This window comes from Hipposideros armiger, unplaced genomic scaffold (genome assembly GCF_001890085.2).
Source record: "Hipposideros armiger isolate ML-2016 unplaced genomic scaffold, ASM189008v1 scaffold_464, whole genome shotgun sequence".
NCBI classification, from domain to species: domain Eukaryota; kingdom Metazoa; phylum Chordata; class Mammalia; order Chiroptera; family Hipposideridae; genus Hipposideros; species Hipposideros armiger.
Window position 1 is genome coordinate 127,211 of NW_017731814.1, and position 11,431 is coordinate 138,641.

General features: G+C 48.3%; 1 long non-coding RNA gene across 16 annotated transcripts in view; it reads right to left on the reverse strand.

Moving 5' to 3' along the window:
* Positions 1–5,533: 5,533 nt before the first annotated feature.
* The window catches only part of LOC109395295 (uncharacterized), a 47,465-nt gene continuing 41,567 nt past the window's right edge, over positions 5,534–11,431 (reverse strand). For 14 of the 16 annotated variants that reach the window (XR_002126630.1, XR_002126634.1, XR_002126632.1 and 11 more), the window contains one exon: positions 5,534–9,952. This is a non-coding gene — a long non-coding RNA (uncharacterized LOC109395295). The remainder of the gene's footprint in view (positions 9,953–11,431) is intronic. The other 2 variants (XR_002126629.1, XR_002126626.1) reach the window with 2 other exon arrangements.

The following is an 11,431-nucleotide window of genomic DNA, read 5'->3' on the forward strand; positions in this document are numbered from 1 at the left end:
GTCAAGTGAACTTCTTTGAGTTCATGCGGAACCCAAATATCGAGTATGCTTACGTATCCCAGCTTCTTCAGGTGGTCATGAACACTTGAATGATGGATGTTCAATGTGTCTGCAATCTCGTGTCATGTAACATGGGTTTTAATCAATGCCTTTATTTTGTTGTCATCACCTTGGTGGGCCTCCCTGACCGAGGAGCGTCATTCAGATCAAAATCACCAGCACAGAATTTCACGAATCATATTTGGCACTGACGTTCTTGTAGAACATTGTCCCGTAAACTTTATGCAACTTTTCACAAGCTGGACGCTGTTTTTCCCTTTATGGAAGTAAAACATTAAAATATGGCAAAAATGCACAGTTTGGTCTCCCATCTTCAACTTGTAAAATCTCCAAAACTCAACCAAGTCGCTCAGTTTTTTTTAGAATGAAGCTAGAACCGTCAACTGTCAAATGACAGCAATAACAGATGCAAATGACTCTAGTACTTCCAAAAATGAACTAGTGCCACCTGTTGGAAACATGCGTCATGACTTTCCTGACAACCCAATATATACACGTCTCTGGTACAAATATATCTTCCATATCAGTTTAATGCATGGGTATTGCTAATTAAAAACCTAAATTCAACAATGAAACTATACAATTTGACTTGTGTAACAAATATTAGGCTGTATTTTTATGCAAAAAAAAATTGTTCTCTGCAGATTTGAATTGAATCACATTGCTACACCTCAGATCACGCTTCAGTGTGTCTCAACCATGGCTGCACATTGCAATCACCTGGAGACCTTAACAGATACCTGTGTTCCCCCGCCCCCCCGCCAGAGATTTCTCACATCACTATCTGGGATGTGGCCTGGGCATAAAAATGGTTTAAAACTTCCCAAGTGCTTGTAATATGAAGCTAGGGTTGAGAACCTCTGTGTTATTTTCAAGTCCCACAGGCCATTTCTACATTGAAAACTATAAAGACAGAAGGTAAAGCCATATATGTAAAAAAAAAAAAAAAAGGTTTCATTAAATCAGCCTATTAATCAGAAAATGCCTAAGACTTCTTAAGGTCTTGTCACCTGGCTTAACCAAACAAGAGTATCTGTGGTTTAAAAACACAAGCAAGCTTTCTAATACTGACACTCAATGAAAACTAGGTTGACTAAATAAAGCATTTTATCACATTTTATTTGGCTTTTTCTTGAGACCATAGTGAATTTTTAAAATTGGTATAAAATATACAAGGAGAGCTTTTTAAGGTGACTAACAATAAGTCTTCTGCAAGAATGCTGAAAAGATCTGGGATAAACAGGAATTTGAATTTGCACTGTTAAAGTACATTCTAGGTTTAAGGAAAATAGGCAATCTGGTATTCTAAAACAGTAATGCCTGACAGCTAACATTGTAACCCAGAATGAACCTTCGTACATCTTTTTAAAATTTACATATTTGTACTTAAGAGCAGGAATTAACATAGTTTCTGACATTCAGTAATGATGCAAAACTGAGTGAATGTGCGCACAGAATTTTTCTTTTCTAAGCTACAATTGCTTTCATCATTTCCAGGCTCATCCAGAAAAGGTTCCACTAAAACGGAGTGGTTTGCCTTTGTAAATCGTAGCACCGCTGCCCTCGTGTGGACTGTTAGGGCATTTGACAATCCCTTCTTGAATTCAAATTGTCTTTATTCAGAGGTTTCAGTTATTGCTCTGATTCATAAAAGCTACCTTTAATTTCATTTTGGATCTAGTAATTAGCTCTTTTGTGCTTTCTGTAAAATTAACATTTTAAGAAGGGTTAAACTCTGTCCCTTATTGGTTAAATATGGGAGGAGAATAATATTGCGGTCTGTGGTCAGTAAACTATTTTTCCTTATCCTCCTCTTTACATACCAGCAGAAAGTGAAAAAGTCGCCTTAAGTATAGATCACATTGAGAAAGTGACCCATCCTGGTTCCTGACTTGCTAGCCCAAGAAAACCTGTATAGGAGTAAAACCGATGTTAGCAGAAGGACCCACTTCTGGTTATATCTTACATCCCTTAGGTGACTTTTGAAAAATAAAATTATTGTATATTGCAGTGGCAAGCTTTGTGCCAAATATCAGAAACAAGCAGCAGCTCTGGTATCCTGGAACTTCACTGAGAATTCTGAAGACTACTGTCATGTAGATGGAGCATTTAATTTATGGTGTTTGGGGAAATGAGTAGTCATTGATTACCTACTGCCACTTGAAAAGGCTCCTAGGAAAACACTTGTTCAATTTGCATTTGACTTGGGACTCAATTATGGGAGGATCCTTGGATAAGACCCCACAGAACCCTGCTTCTCAAATTTTAGTGTGTAGGTGAAGCACATGATGATCTTGTTAAAATGCAGATTCTGATTCAGCAGGTCTCAGATGGGGCCCAGGGTTCAGCATTTCTGGGAGTTCTACCTTCTGCTGTTTGTGGTAGGCTGTATAATGAATGGCCTCAGAAATACCATGGTCCTAATACCTGGGACCTGTGAATGTTACCTGTATGACAAAGGGCCTTCATAGGTGAGACCTTGGATGGGGAGATTATCCTGGGTTATCAAGGTGGGGACCTAACTAGTCACAGATAACCTTGTAAGAGGAATGCAGAGGCAGAGGAAGCCAGGCTTTGAGGATGGAGGAAGGATCCACAAGCCAAAGAACGCAGCTCTAGAAGCTGGAAAAGGCGAGGAAACATTCTCTCCTAGTACTTCTGGAGGGAGCATGGCCCTGCTGATACGTTGATTTCAGCCCAGTGAAATTGATGTGAGATCTGACCTCCCGAACTATAAGAATACATACCTGTTTTAAGACACGGTGTGAATGTTTCTGTCCCATCAAGATTCATGTTAAATCCTACCCCTCAAGGTGATGGTATTAGGCGGGGGCCACTGCAGAGTTATTAGAATATGAGGGCTGAAGCTTCACGAATGGGATTAGTGCCCTTAAAAAGAGACCTAGGAAAGTTCCCTCAACCCGTTTGCCATGTGAAGGTACACTGACAAAGCACTGTCTGAACCAGAAAATTGGCTCTCACCCAGACACCAAAACCGCTAGCACCTTCATGTTGGACTTCCTAGCCCTCCACACTGAAATTTCTGTTGTCTGTATTGTGCCTAGTCTGTCGTATTTTGTTACAGCAGCCCGAAGAGATTAAGACACCCAGGTTGTTGTAATTTGTTACAGCAGCCACAGGACATGAATACACCAGTGCCACGGGTCCTTTGAACACAGCCTTTCAGAGGCAAGACTAGAGAGGAGTGGCTCTCAACCCTGGCTGCACATTAGAATCACCTGAGATGAGATTTGTTTTAAGAAAGTAATGTCCAGGGCTGGCAGAGTGGCTCAGTTGCTTAAGAGCTGGCTTAAGAGCGCGAGCTCTAAGCAACAGGGCCGCCGGTTTGATTCCCACATGGGCCAGTGACCCTGTGCCCGAACTGAGCTGCCGCTGAGCTACCAACAGGTGGCAAGATGGCTCAACTGGTGAGAGCACGCGCTCCTAACAACAAGGCTGTTGGTTTGATTGACTCCTGCATGGGATCGTGGCTACGCCCACCTGCAACTAAGATTGAACACAGCACCTTGAGCTTACAGGCCACGAGCTGCCGACGGGCAGCCAGGTGGCGACTGGCGCCCTCCACAATGAAGATTGAAGAACAACAACTTGGCTGTTCCCCTCCCCCCCCCCAAAAAAGTAATGTCCAGGTCACATTCCTAGAAGTTACCCCAGAACCTGCAAGGGTGGGACATAAGAGTCACTAATTTAAAGGCTCCGTGGGTGAATCTGGTTGGGAGGTAGGGTGGGGCACTATCCTTAGAATAAACCCAAGATAGAACTATTTTGTGTGTTCAAGGAAAAGTCTTAAGCTCCCCCCCCCAATATGGACACACTGGTCTGCCTAGTGAACCCCCCTGAAACTATATACCAGCTTCTCAACGCAGGCCTGGGCCAAACCTCACAAAAAGACTTACCAGGTTCATAACACATTGTTTCACCTAAATTGGTCAGAGATTTGACCTGTCTCATGCTTATTAAGAACTCATCAGCATGTATTTCCACAGATGGAAACTACTGCCAGTACAACTCACATGAGGCCTGGGTGTGCCTTCAGCCCAATACTCCCTTCCACTCACATATTCACAGCTACGTATGCCAGGCAAACAGGGCTGAGCGGCGCCCACACCTGACAGAAGTTATTTTCTGTCTAGGTGGAAAGCATGGCCTCGAAAGCTTCAGGGTGTGTCCAGAAGAAACATTCTGCTTACCGATTTATGAAAAACCACCTCGGAATGGCAATTTTAGGTAAAGGCCTGTCAGCATCCAGAATAAAGCAAAATAATCCTGTGTGAGAGGCACTTCAGTTATGGGGGCTTGCAGCTGCTGCTTGTGCCCTGGCCATGTGGCACTGTTTAAACACAAGCATTCAGTGGGAGCACCAGATACTACTTTTATGGAAAAGATGTCTCAAGTCATTGTTTCTGTGCTTTGATGCTAAACATGAATGTCCAGTACGTATCCATCTGAAGACTGCAATCAGAGCAGCCTAACGGCAGAATCTTTTTTTTTTTTTTTTGCGCAGTACCTACACTGGAGCTTGGGACAAGGTAGATTAATAAAAAATTGTTCACTTTGTTACAAATGACCCAAAGCTCTTACACCCACTGGTACTACTGTAGCCTACCTCAGTGGAAAAGCGACTACAACAATTTAGGGTCTTAACTATTCCCACCGCCCCACCCTGGGGCTTAGAACATGGATTCTTCAATCAACAGCCTGAAATAGCACTGCAGCTGCAGTCAGGGGTGAATCACACTCACAGGCAAGTTTTCCCAGCAGATGCTTCACCTCCCACCCCAACAGCCCCACTGCGCAGGGCAGCCATGTGGGGAAGCGAGCTTCCCTGGTGGTTGAGTTGACAGCAGAGAACCGCTGGCGTGAAATAAAAGAACGGCAGGTCCTTCACAGGCAGCCAGGCGTGTCCTGTGCCAAGAGCTCTATCAAGGGGCCACAGCCCTGCTCCCTGAAGATCCCGCAGGTTTCATCCCCTGTACCATCTGACTCATCTCTGAATACCTTTACAGGACTGTTCCCGTCTTCCAGGGTTGATGGAAACAGAGAGCCAAGAGAACCCCTGCATCTCTTAGAATGCAAGCGAAATCATCAGGCCGCTCTCCACTGAGGGCCATGTCACAATATGTTCAGGTAAGCACAAGTTTCTCGAAGGAACCTTGGGGTCAAGGCTGCGGCCCACTGGACCCAGGTCAGTCTGCCCAGCAGTCATGGCCTCCCTAGCCCCAGGTTGTCAACATTTCTCTCTTCTGTCATCTTTTTCTCATTTTATTTCTTGGCTCATAGAATTTCATTTTTGTCTTAATGGGCTTCGTTTTCACTGCGTGCTGTAACCCGCTCCAATACTTTATGAGGTAGGTGAGATCTGCATAGCAAATTAACTTTTAGGACCTCACTTTCCTCATCATCACAGAACTGTGAATGGAAAATAGTAGATGAAAAACAAAGACATGATAAATTGAAGGTAGTAAAACATTTATTAAGTTCAGATACATGAATACTTTGTCCTTAACAGAAAGATAAGTCAACAAGGAACCAATTTATAGAATTTACAACACGACCACATTTCAGCAAAACGCGGCTGAGGACCTCAGATATTATACTGATTTGTTTTTAAAAACCCATTAAACTACCTCCTACCTCTGCAATAAAGTATCAAAAACGCAGTTAAAGAAGTTAGCAGGGAGAAGCGTCACCTTCCTTCCCCACTCTCTGCCCATCCATCTTCCAGGAAACCACAGGCTGTTGCAGAGCAGACTTGGTCTGAGGCTTCGAGGCTGCTGCTTTTCCCCCTACATCATAACCGATTTCAAATGGTGCTAGACAAAAACAGACTCTGAACACCAGGAGAAATCGGTCAGCCTGTGTAAGAGATGGGTCCAGCGGTGCTCCTGGGGGTCCTGCACCTTGACAGTGCAGGTGGCCAGTCTGTTCCAGGGCATCCAGGAGCGGGCAGACAGTGTGGATGTGCACGGACGGGCCTCCAGGTACACAGCCCTCTCCCCTGCCCGTGACGATCAAGTACCCAAGCCAGGGGGTGCCCATCACCACTGCTGGTGGCTGAGGCTACATGTCAACACAAAGAGCATCACACCCTCTGCCCTGTACAAACCCGAGTGTTTTCAAACACAACCCCCTCCCCGTACTGCCAGCCCTCCAGACCCAACATACTCAAGGGTGTACTCTGCTTTTCAAGTTGCTTCCTTCTTGAACCGGCTCTGGTGGCAGAAGGAGAGGAGCCAGTCCCAAGAGCAGTGCTGTGCTGCAATTCTTACTCCTAAAACACTGATTTCAAATGGTGCTAGATACAAAGATGGAAAAATCTAAGCCACCATGTGAAACCAGCTTCCAGAAGAAGAGGATCTCACTGAAGACAGAAGGGAGATGCGATGGGAAGACCCAGCCTCTGTCCCGAGGAGAATGTCTTCTTACAGTTCCAGTCGTGACGTGACATGATATCAAGATCCGTTCGAAAGGCACAGAGGAGACTCCCACAGGGATGCCCAGGGAACCTGGGGGGCATGGCTGATGCTTCGCAGTGACGAAGCAATACAAAACTCATAAGCTACGTTCACTTGTTTAATTCCACAATCAGTCCTTATAAATTATTACACATGAGGATAAAATAGACATTAATAAGCTATTATTAAAATGCCTTGCTGCATTAGCGTTGCCTGCATTATTTCACAGTGTGCAGTATTTCACAGAGTGCAAAATGTTTTCTGATATTATCTCACTTCATCAGGAAACAGGCCCTCGATCTGCCTATGAGGCTCTAGCCACTACAAAAAGGTGACTTTCACCTGGGCCAGGGCAAGCCTTCCAAGTGCCCTGTTCAGGAAGAGCATGGGCTCTGCCTTCTCAGCGGGAAGTGTCACAACATTGGCAATCTTATTTAACCTCTGGTGTGACACAAAAAAACTGGTGTCCTAAAACTGTATTAAGTAGATAATCCTTTAACACAAGAACTGAGTTTTGCGGTGTTTTCAAAATTTGCCTGAAATTAAGATTTGCAAACTGTATTTAAATTAGATTTCCCACATTCTACTAATTACATCATCTTCTTTGGTTGTTTAAAGCTAAAAAACATGTCTCTATTTCCACTGACACCATAACCAAGAGAAAGAGACATAGTAGAATCTGTATGTTCCTACCAATTCTTTAGGCCTCTAGATATATGGGCTTATATTTCTTATGACTCCTGGAAACAACGATATGACCTGCTCTAGGGAAGAGACAGAAGCAACATTTGAACACCAAGTTGTGCTCTTTAATTCGCACAGTAGTCATTTGAAGCAGGTATAATTCTCATTTTTGCAGAAGAAATGGCTCCTTAACATGGTTCAATAACGTGTGCAGTCACATGACTAGTAAATGTGTAGATCCCAGATCAAATGCTAAAGTCTGTGTTCCTGCCCCTCTGCCCACTGCCGCCTGTTCCACAGCTGCACTATCATCTCCCTCTGTACTTGAATTTAATTACCAGCAAGATGGGGTGTGAGGGGCTGTGGTTCCGAGGCAATATTTCTGCATGAAAGTGGCATGTTACTGACTACAACACATTAAACTCGGGTGGAGGCTGGAGCACGACTGGTTCTGCAAGGGGCCTGGTGGTGGAGGCAGCTGCTTGGTTCTGCACCTCTGGTGCCTTTGCGATGTCCCATAGCATGGCTGTGGGGTGGGGGCCGCTGGAGATGAAGCTCCCCACAATGCTGAGAGGATGCCCAAGTGATCCTGACACCAGCACCAGGGCTCTGCAGCCCGTGGGGCTTTGCAAGCCTCAGTCACAGACGGGAGAGCTGGGGTCGGCTCTGCCCGCAGGGGCTCAGAGCGAGGACACTTGCAGTCAACAGTTGGGGCCCCGTTAACCAGGTCGCTGCTAGGGCTTTCGGTCAGGGGTGAGTGTTAAATGACAGCCATTCCCATGGGGTCTGAATCCTATAAAACGAAGAGACCTACATTTGGTAATTCTCAGCTTTTCTGCTTTTTACTTCAGCCACGCGCTTCTTCCTTAGCAACTTCCCGTTGTCAGTATCCATAAAACCCTTTCCTAAGATGCTGTCACACAGATGTCCTTCAGCGAACCCAACTTCCTCCCACCAGAAGGCCTCGGCGTATGCTGTCTCCATCCGCTCTGCCATCACTACCCCGTCAACCCCCTCCCCTGGTAACCCAGGTGGTCTGAAGTCCTCCCCTTCAGGTCTCAGCTCAGCCACCCCTTCCTCAGGAAAGCCCCCTCCAACCCCAGTCCAGCTTGCGGCTAAGTCGCCCTCTCACAGCATCTAGTTCATTTCCTTCAGGACACACTTATGTCATGTGGTCATCAGGGTGATTAATTAATGTCTCTCCCGCTACCCAGGAAGAGTCAGCCAGGAGTTCAGAGAAGGAGCTGCACACAGCACAGGCGCAACTGTCATTGAGGAACTAAGGGGCTTGAACTAGAGTTTGGGTTCCCAACTCTTGAGTTCTAAAATACTTAGTTCTCTGAAAGAAGACATAAAAAAAAATCATTAACAATGCATCACTGTAAAGACTCTAAAACAAGAAGAAGGGGAAGAAAGTAATCTTAGTACCTAAACCTTTTGCCCTTCCGATCCTATTGAATAAAAGGGTCTGTTCAGGTCTCAACTTTCCCAACAGAACCGGGTTTCTCTCTCAAAGTCTGCTGAGCAATGACTCACTTACCTGAAACAAGCCGGCGTTTTTGTTCCCTAGTTGGATGTGGCTGGGTGGTTTGCTGGGGGCTGGAAGGGGCTCGCTGTCCCTGGCATCCAGCACAAGGGCCACCTAGGTCTGTCTGTAAGAAGGCAGCCCAAGAAAGCATCAGCGTGCTGAGGGCTCTGCTGTCAACGGCAGGTGGCAGCATCCTCTCCCATGGGCCTAATGGCACCATGCACACTGGCCAGTGGGGGAGGGCTGGGTGGGCTACCTGGGAAGGAAAACCACCCATTAAAAGGGTGAGTCTGACACCCTGGGAGGTGCCACCGAGCACAAAGGCGGCTTCGGGAGCCAAACTGCAGCCCTAGTCCATTTCTGTGCCCACATTCTCTTTGGAGGTTTGTCCACAACCCCCGCCCCCCCCCCTTCCCATGCCCAGGACACTCCTTGGCTTGGGCAGGGGCTGGAGGGTGGAGGAAAGGTCACCACACAGTGAAGCAGAATGCAGTGGCTTGACTTCCTGCTCGGCCCAGACGGTGAGAACTTCCCTGGAATGGGCCTCAGAGTTCATCGGAGAAGACGGGGGCTGGCGCAGGCTGGTCACTACACATTCACATGCTCTGAGGGCTCAGCAGGAAACTTAAGACAGAGAAGCCTGCAGCAGAAATAGAGTGACCTGGACAGGCTGCGTTTCGTCTGCAGGCATGCAAAACCAGACACGTTAAAAAAACAAAACAAAATTGTGCAGGCCAAACAAAATCATCGGAGTGTTAAGTACAATTCATAGGCTGTCAGGTAAAGAACAATCTGGAGACTGCAAAGAGAGAGTCTACTTCATTCTGTAAATGGTGTGTCTTTTATAGTCCTAAAAATCCTATGCCCAGCATAGCACCCAAAAAAATAACACGGGAGAGAAATGGAAAGGAGAGGCATCTTTGCGTAAGAAATCCATAACCAAACCCATGGAATAAACAGATAGACATTCGCCCCCAGGAACCTAAGGCTGCTGGCTCGTTCTGCGCAACCGCAACGTGTTCAAATCCAGAACGCTGAGAAGGTTCCTGCCAGGCAGCAGCTTCTCCCTCCCAACGGGGCTGGGTGCTGAGTCACAGCTACTTACGTGACTGACACAAGTTCCAGCCAGCGTGGGGGAGGGGTGCCGGAAGCAGAGCCCAGATTCTCCTCCTTCCTGCCACTGGGAATGCTGGTTTCAGGGCTCCTGGCGGGCAGCAGGACCATCTTGGTGAGACAGGGGCCTGGGGAAGGCCCTTTTGAAAAGGGGAACTTCTGCCCTAGAGACAGTCCCAGGCCATTGTATGCATGAACGCAGAGGCCCAGCCCAGCTTCCGGCGCTCCCTGCTCGAGCCCAGACCCAGTGTCCTGGACATTTTGTCTTAAGCTGTCAGGGTGAGGCCTTTGCCAACTAGCTGTGGTTAATGAATCAGAGGAAAGGGTGATACAATGAAGGGCATGGGTATGGGGGCCTGGGTTGAAGGGGAACATGGAGCTGGCTTCCTCTTTCGGGCATTCTGACCCCTAAAAGGCGGGCTCAGCATCCGGGGACCACCCCACAGCCCAGGCTCCAGATCCCAAAGTGGGAATAACGGGTTCCAGACCCACTGAGCCGCCCCTCCAATGCCCGCTGAGGAAACAGGGCGAGAAGTCACGGCCTCCTCAGCTTGCATGGGCCCAGCATCAGCAATTCCGGCTCGGCCTGAGGCAGGGGTTTGGAGGCCTAGGTTCCAGGCAGCGCTTTCCACAAGGCTGGGCGCTCTGTCCCTTCCTCGAGGACCTGGGTCTGGACATCTCCCACTCAGTGCAGGGCATGAAGGCCCTCGGTCAGTCAGCTGGCTATCCTGCCCTTGGGGTGCAGGGCGGCATGGGGTGGGGGAAGGCAGCAGGAAGCCAAGGGGAGGATGAGGGATGGAGTGACGACTGGAGCATGGATGTCTCCTGAGAATGGCTTAGTCCAGGCCAGGGGGGATGGGCAGCGCTTTCAAGGAAGCTCGTGCTCTCCACAAGAGGAAAAGAGCAGCCCCTGGTCTATCACACAAAGTTCCCAGGTCCAGGCCAGCATGGACCCAAAGGAAAACCACCGCTGCGCCCTCCTGCCTCCCAGATCACCTACTGGACTCGGTCAAGATGGACTCAGAAGTGAAACTTCAGCCTCAGGTGAAATCTAACTGGAGGCTGAGGGAAAGGCCCCCAGAGCCCAGCTCCCCAGCTCCCCAGGCAGAGTACCGAGCAGACACACATCCCGTGGGTGCCCCACTCAGGACCTTGGGCCCACAGCTGGGAGAAGCACATTGTCCCCAGGAGCCCCTCCCTTGTCCTGGCCTTGGCAGCACAGCCCCGGCTCCTCCTGGAAGGAGGGCAGACATCCTCCCGGGGGGCCAGGCCCCGGCCAGCACCAGGCCCATACCAGGAAGCCCGGGGTGTACCCACTAACCTCAGCGTGGCGGCTCTAGCCAGTACCTGGGCACACACCTGGCTGAGCACGTGGACTGGGGCACACCCTGTGACATGGTTCCACTTCCCTAGTTGGGGGAAGGGAGGCTGGGCAGACAGAGGGTAAGTCCAGAGTCCAGAGCCAGCTCGGAGCACCTTTCTCTCCTGCTCCTCCTGCAGCTGGTCGGGCTGGGAGCTGTGCCTACACTGCAGGCCCAGCCTCACTGGTTATCAGAGCCTCTGTCTGCCA